This window comes from Danio rerio, chromosome 1, assembly GCF_052040795.2.
Source record: "Danio rerio strain M-AB ecotype USA chromosome 1, GRCz13ab, whole genome shotgun sequence".
Classification (NCBI taxonomy): domain Eukaryota; kingdom Metazoa; phylum Chordata; class Actinopteri; order Cypriniformes; family Danionidae; genus Danio; species Danio rerio.
The window spans coordinates 54,750,137-54,755,253 of record NC_141021.1 but is presented as its reverse complement, the minus strand read 5'-3'; the positions used below and the strand labels follow the sequence as shown (position 1 = coordinate 54,755,253).

At 38.3% G+C, this 5,117-nt stretch overlaps 1 long non-coding RNA gene across 1 annotated transcript; it reads left to right on the top strand.

Moving 5' to 3' along the window:
• Positions 1-168: 168 nt before the first annotated feature.
• On the top strand, positions 169-3,266 carry LOC147837531 (uncharacterized). Its single transcript, XR_015477039.1, has 2 exons — positions 169-2,064; positions 2,440-3,266. It is a non-coding gene; the product is annotated as an uncharacterized LOC147837531 (long non-coding RNA).
• Positions 3,267-5,117: the final 1,851 nt, after the last annotated feature.

Here is a 5,117-nt window from a genome sequence, read left to right as displayed (position 1 = left end):
TCAACGGGTCAGGCTGGTGGTGGTGGTGTAATGGTGTGGGGGATATTTTCTTGGCAAACTTTGGGCCCATTAGTACCAACTGAGCATCGTGTCAACGCCACAGCCTACCTGAGTATTGTTGCTGACCATGTCCATCTTTCTATGACCACAGTGTACCCATCTTCTGATGGCTACTTCCAGCAGGATAATACGTCATGTCGTTTCTTGAACATGACAATGAGTTCACTGTAGTCAAACGGCCTCCACGGTCACCAGGTCTCAATCCAATAGAGCTCCTTTGGGATGTGGTGGAACAGGAGATTCGCATCACAGATTAATCTGCAGCACTTGGGTGATGCTATCATGTCAATATGGACCAAAATCTCTGAGGAATATTTCCAGTACCTTGTTGAATCTATGCCATGATGGATTAAGTCAGTTCTAAAGGCAAGGGGGTCCAACTTGGTAGCAAGGTGTACCTAATAAAGTGGCCGGTAAGTGTACACATATATCTCTGGTTTCATTGATATTTTTTAGAAACTTACAATCAAATTACACAATGTTTGCATGTGTTGTGAGTGTAAATTAGGGTTATTCTAACCGAATTGTGTTACCTCTTCAGGAAAAAACAAAAAACATTAGCATTATTATGTTATTAGCATTAGCATGTTTTTTTTTTATCTTTGATCTTTCACTCGGATGCATCTATCAGAGATTAAATGGGGAGAAGCTTTATAAAACCTTCAGAATCAATCTCTTTTTGAGAATAAATTGGTGTAACACTTACTTGAAAAGAACATTTTAACTTAAAAATTCATAATAAGTGGAATAATAAACGTCAGAAAGTCTGAAGTAATAGTCAAATATTTTTTCCTCAGTGTATCTGTCAAGCAGGCTAAATGTGAAGTTAGCATTCAGCGCTGCGGCTTTCTGATGTGTAAGCAATCAATTTGCAAAGGTCATCAAGACCTTTCGGCTGCTAATCTTTGACCTTTGACCTCTGGCCGACCCCCAACGCCGTGTCATATTAAAACACTGACCACCAGAGCTGTGCTGCCGTCGCATTGATGTTACCGGTTCATTCCTGCGCAAAATATCAAAATCAATAATCGTCTGTTGGAGTTTATAGTTCCACTGCGGTGTGCCATCATCCATTTAGTCTCCCGTCAGCATGATTTAATCCAGATCCAGCGCCGCTCGCCTCCAAACATCCATAAAATGTTATTTAATGGAGGATTTACAGCATTTTCCGAATCCTGATGGATTAACGTGGCCCTGTGTGGCTTTATATGAAGATGCAGAGTCTGTAGACTGCTTTTAATCTACTGTAAAGACACAAGGTTTCACAGTTTCTTACATTTTATCTGTTTGTTGCTCTATAGGCTCATTCTGAAAACGTAGCCCTATATATGTTTCTGGAGATCGCGATTTATGTAGCCAAAGTGCGTATGGCTGCATTTTGTCTTTAAAATGAAAGCTATGAGGCGGTATGGGGACGTTACTTTTCACGTTTATCAGCTGACCGATTACTTCTGTGTGGACTGCAGGAACCTACACAGGTAGGGCTCTATGTGCAATCCCCCCCACCCAAGGTCTTTTCCCCAGTTTTTTCAGCACACGCACTTTGAAAAGTCTCTGCACGGCCCCGGTGGACCACTTTTTCAATGTTACCAGTTTGTCCAGTGGCACGCCATGTATGTTGGCGGACTTGAGATGCTAAGACAAACTGACCACGACAACGTGGTTCGAGTCCAGCAAAGATTGGTTCTAGAAAGAGGAAAAGACAAACCCCCCCGATCCAAAAAAAAAAAAAACAAGTAAATACACTATCCGTTTGGTTAAGGGACGGTGGAGGCTGGGGGGGATTAGTTCAGTCATTCAGTCGACAGCGGCCACTGGTGGATTTATGTGAGAACAGCAGGTGCGAATGGCACAATTCTCAAAATTTAAGATCTCAAAAAGCATACACAGCGCACTCTGGTGGATTCTCGAAAACAAAAACTGGAAAAAATGTAGCTCCTAGGACGTATTTGGCGCTCTCCAGAAATGTTTACAGGGGTACATTTTTAGGATGAGCCTGGGTTGGTTCATCCATTTTTTTTTAAGTAAGTGATTTTTACTGAGGTATGGATTAAATTGAACAAAAATAGCAGTAAAGATACATATACTTATGCAAATGCTGTTATGAATATTGTTCATAAAAATCCTGAAAGATTAAATTTGCTGTGTAATCCAAAATGTTTCTTGAGCATAATAGAATGTTTTCTGAAGGATTTCTGAAGATATTATAAAATCCAGCTTAATAAATTATATTTCATTAATTATATATTTTATTAGAATTTATTTTTCAGTAATGTTTAATAGTAATAATACTAGTAATAATAGTAATAATAATAATAATAATAATATAATGATGATAATAATAATAATAATAATAATAATAATAATGATAATAATAAGTGTCACAGTGTAAAACTAAAAGACACTGTGACTAACAAACACACATCACATTGCACTCACTTTTAAACATGGACCTTTGTGTTATTTGTATTGTGCATGTGTGTGTTTGTGTAATGTGTATATGTTGTTTTTTTTCTGTCCAGATTAGCATTGTGTTTATGTAAAAATTTCACTTATGTCAAACAATAGCCCATATGAACACTGAAATAACCACAGACACATTTTCTTTCAAACTTCATTTATTAACCAAACATATAGAGTTTACATATACTTACCAGTTTCCTATTCTCAGCACCAAACCTGTTTAACTTTCAAACAAAGCCATTTATACAGATTTTTCCCGCCTTCACTTTGGAGCAGCCATTTTCCATAACATCATCAGGGTCACAACCCCCTGGTCAGTAAATAAAAATCACAGTTTTGTTGTTTAAATTTGTATTGGTTATTTGTTGTGTTGTATTTTGAGTTTTGTATGCATATTCATTTACTTGCATTAATTTATATTTCTGTTGAATGTCTTTTTATGTATTTTTTTGTCTACATGGTAACCCACTACTAGTGAAATGGTTTAACCCATGGGCGGGGCCAATACAATAAAATGGCCCCAAACATTCACTTGAGGTGGGTAGTTGTAGGAGAAGGTTGTGTTTTTGTCAGTATAGGTAGCAGTTTTTGTTCAGGTCATTTACTTGATTTAGCTGAACAAGCCTGTATATACATTGTAAATATTGAATAGTTTATTTTTCTTTATTGTTATTTTGTCACTTTCACCTGTTTTGCTGGATTTTTGTTTTCACTTTGTGTAAATAAATCACTCTTCACTTTCACCAGCGGCTTCTGTGACACCTTTTTGCCTCCATCCACCCGGTCAATCGTAACAATATGTATTTATTAGGGGCAGCACAGTGGCTTGGTGTTTTGCACAGTCACAGCAAGAAGGTCACTGGTTCAGTTGGCATTTCTGTGTGGAGTTTGCATGTTCTTCCTGTGTTCATGTGGGTTTCCTCCGGGTGCTCCGGTTTCCACCACAGTCTAAACACATGCACTATAGGTGAATTAAATAAACTAAATTGGCGTTTCCCAGAACGGGGTGGGGGCTGGAAGGGCATTCCCTGCATAAAACATATGCCAGAATAGTTGGCAGTTCATTCCGCTGTGGAGTCCTCTGAAATCGAGACTAAGCCGAAGGAAAATGAATTAAATGTATTTGTTTAGAGACTCAGCAACACTTGGCAATGTGTGTTTGTCTGAATAACACAGCTGAGAAAGGGGTTTTAACTGTACCAGGGGCAGACTTGCCATAGGGAGCACCGAGACATTTCCCGTTGGCCTGATGGTCATACTGTGCTGCTATACCAATATTATACTGACTGTACCAAAAAGCTGAGGACCAGGCTTGGGTGAAATTACATGAGTTTTCCAGGAGAAATAACAAAACGGGAGGGTGGCGGGAGATAGCTCTGAAAATCAGGAGTGTTGGCAAGTATAGTGGTTTTTTTTTTGTATGTGTGTGTGTGTGTGTGTGTGTGTGTGTATATATGTGTGAATTTGTGTTTTTGTGTGTGTTTGTACGTTTCCGTGTGTGTGTTTCCATGTTGTGTGTTTGTGTTTAGGTCTTCCTCTTTGTCAGAGCTGTGGATTAGGATGGGATTAGACGAGTGTTAAAATCTCCCTCAGATTAAATCTCTTCACTCCTCGACCACTAAGGAAGCAGCGACCCCAAGACTAAAGGTCAAGAATCTGCATTCGAGTGCTGGAGAGTCTCTTAAGTAGCTCTCATGTTTCTCCATGTAAATCATGATATTCCAGTCGACAAACAACACAAATCTGCAGGAGATTATTCATTCGTCTCAGAATACTGACATTAAAACAATCATTTTTAAATATCTAAAGAATAGTTATGAAGAAAAGACTGGCTGTAAATAGTTCATTCATTCATTTTCTTTCAGCTTAGTCCCGTATTTATCACAGTGGAATAACCAGCCAATTATTCCAGCATATGTTTTCACGCAGCGGATGCCTCTCTCGGATACACTCTCATTAAATAAAGTATATATATAAAGTAGGTAGACGCAGTAGGTAGTGCTGTCGCCTCACAGCAAGAAGGTCGCTGCTTCGAGCCTTGGCTGGGTCAGTTGGCACTTCTTTGTGGAGTTTGCATGTTCTCCCCATGTTCGCGTTGTTTTTCTCTGAGTTCTCCAGTTTCCCCCACAGTCCAAAGACATGCGATACAGGTGAATTGGTTAGGCTAAATTGTCCGTAGTGTATGTGTGTGAATGAGTGTGTATGGGTGTATGGGCTGCAGCTGGAAGGGCATCCGCTGCGTAAAACATGTGCTGGATAAGTTGGCAGTTCAGTCCGCTCTGGCGACCCCAGATTAATAAAGGGACTAAGCCAAAAAGAAAATGAACGAATGAATGGATAAACTGAAATAAATATACATAACATAAAATATGATTTACCAATGAAGTATTTCATTTACTTTTATTTTTTCTTAACTTGTTATTTTTTCATTTTTTGTTGATTTACCACAATCTAAAACAACTTAAACTGAATTAATATTGCTAAGAAACGATTTAGACTTATAAAAATAAAACAAAAACTGATATAAATGGGGAATAAATCACAACAAAAATGAACAAATGTATAACCTTTAATTAAGCTAAAAGCTAATAATA